Source organism: Agelaius tricolor, unplaced genomic scaffold (assembly GCF_023055355.1).
Source record: "Agelaius tricolor isolate 1412-34295 unplaced genomic scaffold, bAgeTri1.0.p SCAF_10, whole genome shotgun sequence".
In the NCBI taxonomy this organism is placed as follows: Eukaryota; Metazoa; Chordata; class Aves; order Passeriformes; family Icteridae; genus Agelaius; species Agelaius tricolor.
This window is the reverse complement of record NW_027269270.1, coordinates 34,684,854-34,696,720: the sequence shown is the minus strand read 5'-3', so window position 1 is coordinate 34,696,720 and position 11,867 is coordinate 34,684,854. Positions and strand designations below refer to the sequence as shown.

At 48.3% G+C, this 11,867-nt stretch overlaps 1 long non-coding RNA gene across 1 annotated transcript; it reads left to right on the top strand.

Annotated features, from left to right (window-relative positions):
• The first annotated feature begins 394 nt into the window (after positions 1 to 394).
• On the top strand, positions 395 to 3,959 carry LOC139593446 (uncharacterized). The gene is made up of 2 exons (XR_011680302.1): positions 395 to 1,040; positions 3,374 to 3,959. It is a non-coding gene; the product is annotated as an uncharacterized lncRNA (long non-coding RNA).
• Positions 3,960 to 11,867: the final 7,908 nt, after the last annotated feature.

Here is an 11,867-nt window from a genome sequence, read left to right as displayed (position 1 = left end):
TCCATCACGGTGACGCTTGGTAGGGTGGTGGCACCTTGGTGGCACCTTCTCCAGCCTCCAGCTCCTGTTCCTGGCTCCAGCTGAGCCTGTCCCCAAACTGCCCCCGTGGCCACCAACCCTCCCTGTCCCAGCACCTCCCTTCAATATCCAGGTGGAAAAACCCCTCAGGGATCTGCTGAACACACTCAGCTGTCACCCACAGGTGGTTCCTGCCATGTCCAGGGTGTTTTATGGACACGGCCCTGGACTCCTCATTGCTGGCCACCTCTGGTGACACCGCGCTGGAGAAATTCTCTGTGTTTGCTGACAAAATTATTGCTTGATGAGCAGAGCACAGAAGGAGGGCAGCGGGGTGATGGCACATTAATACTTGATAAGGTTGGCAAAAAGCCATCGTGATTATCTGGTCTGAACTCCCGTGTAAAACATGCCTGGGGATTTTTCTATTTGAATTAAAGCTTTAGGTTTGGAAAGGGGGGGGGAAAGAAAAAAAAATCCTCTTCAAATCAGGAGATCTCTCGACGGTTGTTTCAGTGCTTAATAACCTGCACTGCTAAAAAGGTGCTTTTAATTCAAGGCTGAATTTTAATCTCGCAGGCACGGGGTTGGGTGTACTTTCATCTGCCTGGCCAGGGAGCCCTCTATTATCACATTTAAATTCCAGAAGTAATTAGAGGCTGCCAGTGGATCCTCTCTTAACCTTCTGTTCGTTAAGGAAAACAAATTGAGTTCCCGGTGTCTTTCATTATCGGCCGAGCTCCTCCGCCATCCCCACGGCTCTGCTCCGAAACCGCTCCAATTTAATGATTTCCAGCGCTGCTGGGGGATGGCCCCTTCCACCTGTGGGATCCCAGGGGTCCTGCCATGGAAAATCAGCTCCGTCGTTCCAGTGGAAAACAAAGAAACGCTGTGGAATGGTTGGGATTGGAAGGTCTCGGGGCTTTGGCTGCTCAGAGTGCCCCTGAGATGTGTCAGAAATTCTCTTTTCCCAGTCCAGCGCTTGAAGAAGGAGTCAGAGCTCTTCAGTTCTCGGTCTCAAGGTTGTTTATTGTTCCTTATCTATAAAATTCTTTCTCCTGTCCAGCTGAGGTCTGCTCAGCAGGACAGACAGAGGCACTCTGCCTGCCCTGGGGCTGTGTTATCTTTTTATACTAAAAACTACCTGTACAATATTTACAATCACTTCCCAATACCCATCACCTGTGTTAGACAGTGAGCTTCTACTCTAAACCAATCCAAAAGTGCCACCATCACAGCAGGAGATGGAGGCCAAGCAGAAGAAGGAGAAAGGCTGGACACGCCCAGATTCCTCCATCTTGACCCCTGAACCCCCATTCTAAAAACCCCAAAAATCTATTTTTCCACCCTGTGATAAATTCACTATCATTCTGCTTAAACTGTCATGGCTTGTAATCCTTCATGTAAAGGTTGGTAATTGTTTTTTTTCCAAGGGCTAAATCCAAGGCACAGGGGTCTGGGGCTCTGCCAAGGTCTCTGATCCCCCTGGGCAGGGTCTCGAGCCCTCCAGGGCAGCCAGGGGAATTTCCTGGGTTCTGAGAGAAGGGACCTAAAGGATCGGCAAGTTTGACCCCCTGACATGGGCACGGCCAGCACAGGAGGTCAAGGAAAAGCAGGAGCATGTGGCAAAATCCTTACTGGTTGAAGTGGTGAATGCAGCTTTTCCAGAAGCGTTCTTGGAGCTGGAATGTTCTGGAGTCCCTCAGCAGCCTGGCAGGTCCTTGAAGCACGGCAGCAGCCCCAGGGCATGAATCCAGGGAAGAAAGGCTTGGAGCTCTCTTGGAGGCAGGGGTTGGACATGTCCAGCTGAGGTCACACCGAGGGGACAGCTGGGCCACCATGGCTGTCACCTGAGCAGGATCATGCCAGGGTTGTGTGGCAATGTTCTTCACTCAGGCTCAGCAAATGTTGAATTTGTGGGTAACTTTGACATGGGAAGAGATGAGAATCTTGACTCTGTGTTTCAGAAGGCTGATTTATTATTTTATGATATGTGAAAAGAAAATTATGTATTAAACTATACTAAAAGAATGGAAGAAAGATTTCATCAGAAAGCTTGAAAATAACAGAAAAAGAATAAAATGATAATAAAATCTTTCGACTAACCAGAGAGTCTGAGACAGTTAGACTTTGGTTGGCCATTAATTAGAAACAACCACATGAGCCCAATCACAGATGCACTCGTTGCATTCCACAGCAGCAGATAACCATTGGTTACATTTTGTTTCTGAACCCTCTCAGCTTCTCAGGAGAAAAGATCCTAACAAAAAGATTTTTCGTACAATACGTCTGTGACAGGGCTGGATACGGCCAGCCGAGGTCACAGTGGGGACAGCTGGGCCACCGTGGCTGTCCCTGAGCAGCACAGAGCCGGTTCCTGTGCAGACCTCCAGGGATGAGGTCATTATTCCTGGGAAAAGAGGAAGTTTTCCTCCCAGCTCCCACCTGCCGGTCACTCGGCAGAGATGGACTGGTGAAGTAGTGGAGGCGGCATTTTCCTGTCTGATGGGAAACTCTGGATCCTGCACGGAGGAAGCGCAGTGACAGCCAGCCTGGGCTTGTCACCGTTGTCATAGAGACCCTGGAATTGCAGCTCTCTCCAGGATTTACATGGATCACTGAATCCCAGAATGGCTTGGGATGGAACTTAAAGCTCACCCCGTTCTATGGGCAGGGACATCTCCCACTATCCCAGGGTGCTCCAAGGCCTGTCCAACCTGGCCTGGGACACTTTTAGGGGCACCACAGCTTCTCTGGGACATAGGTCTGTACACATGGATCACCCTGGCTTGTCAGGATCCACCCAGGAAGCGAGCTGGAAGCAGGGAATTCGCTTGCTCTTTAAATGCAGACGATGTTATTAAAGCCAAAATGACTAAAAATGGCTAAAAGCACTCGCAGAGAGGCATTAAAATGGAAACGAGCCTCTGAGTGCTTTGATATGCTGATAAAAGCGGGGTTTTGATCGCGGCTCTCCCAGCGGTACCCGCCACCAGCACGGGAACCTCAGGGGCTGGGAGCCTTTGGAAGAGCTCCTGGCACACTGGGAATGCGTGGATGCAGGCCAGGGAGAGGCTGGGCCTTTGTGTTTATTCAGGAAATTAATGAGGCTCTTGGAGAGGTAAATTTGCCACCCCACGGAGCTGTGCCGGGAGAATTCCAGGTTTTCCGACGGAATTGGGGGTGACAGGGCTGAGTGGGGGCTGTGGGAAGCTTTATCCCTGATACATTCAGGATCTGAAGTGCAGGGTATCAGACACCCTGTTCTTAAATCCAGACCCCACCTGGGAATCATTGCCTGTTTTTGGAGAATTTTTCTACGATAATCACTGTGATTATTATGATTTCCTCTTAGGGTGGTGAGGCCCTGGTTGTCCAGAGAAGCTATGGCTGCCCCTGGATCCCTGGAAGTGCCCATGGCCAGGCTGGATCTAAAAACACAGAAAAAATATCAAAAATCAGTAGAAGCACCAAGAAACGAGAAGGAAAAAAATTCAGCACTGAAGATGAGAAAGCAGAAAAAGCTTCAAGAAAAATATTTTCTTTTCCAGTAATACAAACCCCACATTTATTCACATCAGATCTTTACCAGGGGATTTATGGAAGGATTTATGGAAGGATTTATTGAAGGCTTTAGTATTTATTGATCCTCCTGAACTGTGGTTCTGCAGATTCTTCTCCTCCTCACAAGGAGATGCCCAGGTCCTGCAGGGCTCTGGGGAGGACCCCAAAACCAGAGCCACAGCAAAATCCCCCTCCCTCAGCCACCAGTTTGTGTTGGGAAACCACAGCAAAGCCAGACCCACAGTGCTGGATCTAAAAATACAGAGAATAACAAAAAAACCAGTAGAAGCACCAAGAAACAAGAAGGAAAAAATTCAGCACTGAAGACGAGAAAGCAGGAAAATCTTCAAGAAAAAGGTTTCCTCTTTCCAGTAATACAAACCCCCCATTTATTCCCATTGCTGTGTAAATAATACAGATCTTTACCAGGTGATTTATTGAAGGACCTGTCTCCCAGCAAATAAAGGAGCTGCAATGGGGAGCTCTGATTGCTTGAAGCTGCAATAAATGCAACGCTGCCAGCCCCGTGCCAGCAAACGTCTCAGGAGCTGCTTAAATTCCTCATAACCTGAACCACATCCCATAATTTATATAGTACATATTGGTACAGCATGTTACAGCAGAGTTTATAATAATTTATTAGGGGAGAAAAAGTTATCCCCATTAATAATTGATTCATTATAAATAATGGATTAAGAAATGCTCCTTTGATTTAAAGCCCGTGCTGGTAATGTATGCTAAACTCTGGTGCTGTTTGATGGCAATAAATCCAGGGAAATCTTAAAGTTCTGCATCCAGTTTGCCCATTTCTGCTGGGGAACAGCAGAGGGCAGCTGGGAACCTGGTGGGAAAGAGGTTTTTTATGGAATTGCCATGGGAAATGTGGGTTATGAGGCGGAAAACTGCAAAGAGAAAGGAAAAATGTGTTGTGGCACAGGTTGGTTTTGGTGGTGGGAGAAGGGGGAATGGAAAAGGAGGGGAGATTTAGGTGGGATATGGGGATGGGATTCCCAGAGCAGCTGTGGCTGCCCCTGGATCCCTGGCAGTGCCCAGGGGCAGGTTGGAACACCCTGGGACAGTGGGAGGTGGCCCTGCATGGGATGGATGGGATTTAAGGTCCCTTCCAACCCAAATCCTTTTGGGATTCTGTGATCAGGAAAGATTCACTGGAATCAGCCCCTCCCAAACTTGCCTGCTGTGTTTGCACACACAGAAGGGTTTTTCACACCTGAACCTCAAGCACCTGCTACTTTTCACTTTTACTCTCACACAAATCCCACATTTTTACGACTGGGATAAAGCAGAACTGCAGGAGAGAAAGTGAGAAAGTGCATTCCACAGAAAGCAGTTTTCTGATAAAAACTCTGCTTTGAACCCCCTGAGATCTCGGGGTTTGTCAGGAAATATTGACAGGGATTTGTCAGCAGAGATCAAGAGTCAGCTCTGGCCTCCCAAAGCCACTTTTTATGCATTCATTTATTAAAAGCAATAATCTGGAGAGCACGGGCTCTGCACGAGCTGCAGGAGCAGATGGAGGAGTTCCATCCCTTTAAACTGTTGGGATGGTGGCAGGTAGGACACGGTGTGGGAGCCCAAACCTCCATCTGCTGCTCACACACCTGCACACCAGGCCCTGCTGGGGCCTCCCCTCCCTCCCAGCCAGGAATCCCATCCCCATATCCCACCTAAATCTTCCTCCTTTTCCATTCCCCCTTCTCCTACCACCAAAACCAACCTGTATCAAGAGACATTTTCCCTTTTTCTTTGCAGTTTTCTGCCTCATAATCCACATTTCCCATGGCAAATTCCATACAAACCTCTTTCCCACCAGGCTGCCAGCTGCCCTCCTCTGTTCCCCAGCAGAAATGGGCAAACTGGATGCAGAACTTCAAGATTTCCCTGGAATTGTTGCCATGAAATTTGGGATTGCAGCACGTTTTGGGGACTGGGAGTATGGAAAAAGAAAAGCCTGCAGGTCGTGGCCCACAGGCATCAAGAGAAAACTACGGCACATGGCAGGGCTGGGTTGTTATTTATTAATAATATTAATAATATTAATAATAAAAGGGGGGGTGTTTGTGGCTGAGCTCTCTTCTGCGCCACAGAATGACAAAAACTTGGGTGTAGAAGGGAGTAGAAATCTCTTTGCTGGTTTTCCCTCATTTTGCCCAAATCCTGGCTGGGATTTAATCCATCCCTGCTGCTGGCTGTGATGCATTAGCCTAAGAAAGCTGAATTTTCATGAGCCATCACGTTGGCCCCGTGTTTGTAAGAGCTTGTCAGTACCTAAAACTGTGTTTTTAAACCATTTGACTAAGCCCCCTTCTCTTCCAGCCTTCAGTCTCCTGTGGCATTATAATCTAAGTTTCCTTCCCTGTCTCCCAGGGCTGACAAGACTTTAATTTCTAATTTAAAAACTGAGATAACATTTATTCTTGGAAAGGAGCCTTGGCTGTAAGTTTGCTTTGTGCAAAAGGAGAAAGGGAAAAGGGTGAAAATGACTGTTTTCATTCCTGAAACATTTTCCTATAAAACATGGGAACATTTCCTCCGACATTGGCTCAGCTGACAGATGAATTCATCATCTCTGCACTTCCAGAACTTGCAAATCACGGAATTCCAGACTGCTTTGGGTTGGAAGGGACATTAAAATCTATCTAGTTCCACCTCTTGCCATGGGCAGGGACACCTTCCACCATCCCAGGCTGCTCCAAGCCCTGTCCAAGCTGGTCTGGGACACTTCCAGGGACAGCACAGCTGCAAATTCTCTGGGAATTCCACTCCAGCCCTTCCCCACCCTCCCAGCCAGGAATTCCTTCCCAATGTCCCATCCATCCCTGCCCTCTGGCAATGGGAAGCCATTCCCTGTGTCCTGTCACTCCAGGCTTGTCAAAAATGCCTCTCCAGCTCTCCTGGAGCCCCGTTAGGTGCAGCACAGGGATGATTTTCATTTAACTCCCATTTCCTTTATTAATTTATAATGGGTAATTTGGGATGCACAAGCACTTACTGTCAAAACCCAGCACCAGACACTTCCCTGGCAGGCACAAAATCCCAGCTCCTGGGATAATTAAGGCAGTGGGACCATTTATCAAGCTCTTACTAAATTTACAGCCCCTCCCTGAGGTCTCTCCTCCTGCCTGGTTCAATCCTTTGAACCTTGGAGTGATTCCCTGGGCCAGCATTCCCTGGGGGTGGACGCTGTGGATGAGGGGACAGGGACATCCCAGCTGTCAGGTTTTGGCTTCTTTTTTCTGCCAAGGTCAGGATTAAATGTGTGAGAGGTTATTTCCTGTTGGGACTCAGGTGTTTGTTGGTTCTTATCTCTGTCACAGTCTCACAAACCCTGAGTTCTACAGCACTAAAAATGTGTAGAAAAAATGTGTATACACTAAATTCTACACACTAAAAATGAAGCCATGTCTGTCTCTACAAGGCCTTTTAAGGATAAACTGTCCAATCAAGAAATGACACCTCAATTATTCTCAATTTAACCCAATATAACCAATCACTCAGGTCCTGCAATGGGGACTTTTTATTCCAGTTACACAAAACCACCCAAACTCATGGAGGAGAAGGAGAAGAAGGAGAAGAACAAGAACAAGAAGAGGAAGAACAAGAAGGAGCAGCCTCCATCCCAAAACCTCCACCTTGCTCTCTATCTATTCCTGTATTCTAAACCCTTAAACTCTGAGTTTCCCCCCTGTGATATCACACATTTCTATCCAAACTGCACACCCACAATCCCAGTTCCACCATTCCATTTTGGAAGCTTCCCCAGGGCCTCAGGTCAATGCAGTGTTCTCTTGTCAGTGCCTGCCAGCACAGAGAGTCTGAAATTCTCAGCAGAAATCTGAAATTCCCAGCAGAAATCTGAAATTCTCCAACACCCAACCTGGGATTTCTGCAGAAATTCCCATTTTTCTCCTTGGAAACCTCAAGGGAAGTTTCCCCCCCTCGCTCCTGTGCTCTCCACAGTGCTCAGCATCCCGAAATTCCAGAGCTGGCACTTCCAAACCCCAGCCAGCTCCGCTCGAGCTCTTCCCATGGGTTTAAAGAGCTCCGAGGAGCAAAGAGGGGAAATGTGATGTAAAACCCAGGGCCGGCATTTCCATTGGAAATCAGCTCCTGGGGGCGCCTCCCCGGGAGCATCCCCGGGGACACCCGGGGCTGTTTGTTCCTGGAATGTTCCTGCTATTGATTTAATGGGAACAAGAGTGGCTTCATTATCTGTGCCTTTGTTTTGTCTCTCTAATGGCTGGGGCCGTTGTGACCGTGCACTTTAATGGCTTTCAGATGCCAAAGGTCTCATTTGAAGCCCGGACCACCGGCAGAAAACAAACTTGTTGCTGCTTTGAGGTTGCAAAAAGCAAAGAAAATGGTGTTTTCTCCCCAGCCCGAGCCCCCGGTGTATTTTTGTGAGTTGTGAGTTGGTTTTATATCAAAAGAGCCTTTTCCTGATGTAATTATGAGAACTGATCTCGTCCCTGCACAGGTACCTCTATAAATAATTAGATGTATAATATTTCCACAGCTGTGCTCTGCCAGATGGTTCTGGCTTTTTTTTTTTTTTTTTTAGAGCTTAAAGCAACTTCCTTCCTTTGCAGCGGGAAAAGCCAACTCTGTCAAGTCCTATAAACTCATCCTTTGAGGAGCAGACAGGTCCTGGAGACCTGGCTTTGAACCTGGAGGAGAAGAAACATCCCAGGGATGGAGCAGCCAGGGACTGAGCCCTGAGAGGGGTGGGGAAGGTGCCTGGTCCAACCCTGTCAGCTCCAGATGTTTGCAGGTGATGCTCGCTGCAGGAACCAGACCCACCTGGACATCAGGACCCGGCTCCTCCCTAGGGCTGGGTCATAAACACAGAATTATTGATTGGGAATTATTAATTGGGCAACGGAGCTGGGGAAGGGGCTGGGGAATCCCTGAGGGAGCTGGGAAGGAGCTGGAGAATCCCTGAGGGGGCTGGGAAGGAGCTGGAGAATCCCTGAGGGAGCTGGGAAGGGGCTGGAGAATCCCTGAGGGAGCTGGGAAGGGGCTGGAGAATCCCTGAGGGAGCTGGGAAGGGGCTCGGCCTGGAGAAGGGAGGATCCAAAGGGAAAAGCTCTGCAGCAGAACCTTCCCCAAGCTTCCCGCACTTTTTTTTCCCCTCACATTTTCTCCCACTTTTTGGTTTTCCTCTCACAGCAAGGGAGATCCTGAGGGGCTGGAGTGGGGCCAGGAAGGGAACAGAGCTGGGAAGGGGCTGGAGAATCCCTGAGGGAGCTGGGAAGGGGCTGCAGAATCCCTGAGGGAGCTGGGAAGGAGCTGGAGAATCCCTGAGGGAGCTGGGCAGGGGCTGCAGAATCCCTGAGGGAGCTGGGCAGGGGCTGCAGAATCCCTGAGGGAGCTGGGCAGGGGCTGCAGAATCCCTGAGGGAGCTGGGCAGGGGCTGCAGGATCCCTGAGGGAGCTGGGCAGGGGCTCAGGCTGGAGCAAAGGAGGCTCAGGAGGGACCTTGTGGCTCTGCACAGCTCCTGACAGGAGGAGGGGTTTGGTTTATTCCTTTCTTCTTCACTGAATTCCTGTTTCACAGAATCCCAGCCTGGTTTGGGTTGGAAGGGAATTTAAAGCTCATCCAGTGCCACCCCTGCCATGGCAGGGACATTTCCACCATCCCAGGCTGCTCCAAGCCCTGTCCAGCCTGGCCTTGGGCACTTTTAGGGGTCCAGGGGCAGCCCCAGCTGCTCTGGGCACCCTGTGCCAGGCCCCTCCCCACCCTCCCAGGGAAGATATTTCTTCCCAAAATCGAATCAAAATCTCCTCTCTTGCAGTTCAAAACCATTTTCCTGTCGTGTCACTGCCAGAGTAAAAAAAAAAAAAAACTTCTCCAGCTCCTCCTGCTGCAAAAGCCTGGCAGGAAAATGTCAGGGTTTAAAGGGAGTTACCTCTGCCGTGGACAGGGATGTGTGGGCAGGGAAGAACTGCAGAATTACAGAATCACAAAACTACAGAATTACAGAACCATAGAATTAAAGAATGACAGAATCAGAGATTTACAGAATCACAGAGCTACAGAATTACAGAATCATAGAAATAAAAGAATGACAGAATCAGAGATTTACAGAATCACAGAACTACAGAATCACAGAATGACAGAATCAGATTTACAGAATCACAGAACTATAGAATCATAGAATTAAAGAATGTCAGAATCAGAGATTTACAGAATCACAGAACTACAGAATTACAGAATCATAGAATTAAAAGAATGACAGAATCAGAGATTTACAGAATCACAGAACTACAGAATTACAGAATCGTAGAATTAAAAGAATGACAGAATCAGAGATTTACAGAATCACAGAACTATAGAATCACAGAATTAAAGAATGTCAGAATCAGAGATTTACAAAATCACAGAACTACAAAATTACAGAATCACAGAATTAAAGAATTACAGAATTAAAGAATGACAGAATCAGAGATTTACAGAATCAAAGAACACAGAATGACAGAACCACAGAACTATAGAATCACAGAATTAAAGAATGACAGAATCAGAGATTTACAGAATCACAGAACTACAAAATTACAGAATCACAGAATTGCTGTCACTTGGCTTTCCCATGCCCAGCTCTGCAATAACTCTGAGCTCCCCAGCACAAGCTCTCTTTTCTCACCTTCAGGTGCTCCCCATCCTGTGTTCCATCCCTGGAGCTGTGTGGGAGGCTGGATTTTCCAGCCATTCCTCCCTCCTGTGCCTGGGACTGCCTGATCAGGTGTCAGAGCTGACAGCAGCAGAATTTCATGTCCATGTTGTTCCTCCTGCTGCTGGAGCTTTCACAGCCCCCAGGAGATGCAGTGGGGGCTCCTCTGGGAGGGCTGGGGCACCCTTGGGTGCTGGGGTTGTTGTCTCAGCCTCCAAATTTTAGGGATATGAAATCTCTTCCAGGCCCCTGAGCATTTAGGCTGGAAGGGCTTTGAAGGGGACCCCAAAAATCCCTGCAGAGGGTGCTGGGCAGCCACCCACAGCTCTGCTCTGCCAGTACCAGTGTCCAGGCTCTACTGGACCTCCACAGCAGGTCCAGTGTTGTGATGTCAGATCCTGCTCCAGGGAAAAACCCTTCAGGGTTTTCCAGCAGGGGAATCAGGAAAACACCCATCACCTTCCTTGGCTTGCTCTGTTTTAGCTATAAATCCATGTTTGAGACTTGGCCTGCGATGGGAAGTGCAGATTCTTTGCTTCTTTCTTTCTGCCAAGGTCAGGATTAAATGTGTGAGATGGGATTTCTTGTTGGGACTCAGGTGTTTGTTGGTTCTTATCTCTGTCACAGTCTCACAAACCCTGAGTTCTGCAGCACTTCACTCTGACACACTAAAAATGGAGCTGTGTCTCTCTCTACAAGGACTTTCAAGGATAAACTGTCCAATTAAGAAATGACACCTCAATTATTCTCAATTTAACCCAATATAACCAATCACTCATGGTCTGCGATGGGGACTTTTTATTCCAATTACACAAAACCACCCAAACCCATGGAGGAGAAGGTGAAGAAGGAGAAGGAGGAGAAGAAGAAGGTGAAGAAGGGGAAGGAGGAGAAGAAGAAGAAGAAGAAGAAGAAGAAGAAGAAGAAGAAGAAGAAGAAGAAGAAGAAGAAGAAGAAGAAGAAGAAGGAGAAGGAGAAGGAGAAGGAGAAGGAGAAGAAGAAGGAGCAGCCTCCATCCCAAAACCTCCACCTTGCTCTCTATCTGTTCCTGTATTCTAAACCCTTAAACTCTGAGTTTCCCCCCTATGATATCACACACTTCTATCCAAACTGCACACCCACAATCCCAGTTCCACCATTCCATTTTGTAAGCTTCCCCAGGGCCTCAGGTCAATGCAGTGTTCTCTTGTCAGTGCCTGGCAGCACAGAGAGGCTGAAATTCCCAGCAGGAACCAGGGTTCCAACAGGAAGAACCATCCAACTTGAGCAGGATTTCTCTGTTTTTCCTCATTGCTCACTTTCCAGGGCCTGCCTGCTTTAATTACCCCCACTCCACATTTGGGAGCACTGCAAAGCAAACCCTCACCCCATTTTCCCTCTGCTCCCCTGGATCCACCTGACAGCTCAGCCAGCAAAAGGCATTTTGAGGGCAGGGCAGAGCTGCAGCTGGGCTGTGCAGCATCCTCACCTTCCCAATTGCTGGGATGTGCCCAGTGACCCACACCAAGCTGCTTTCCACCACGTTGGCTCCCATCACCTGGGCTGGGAAGTGACAATTGCTCTTGGTTTTTAAGGCACCCTTTTTTTTCCCCATCCA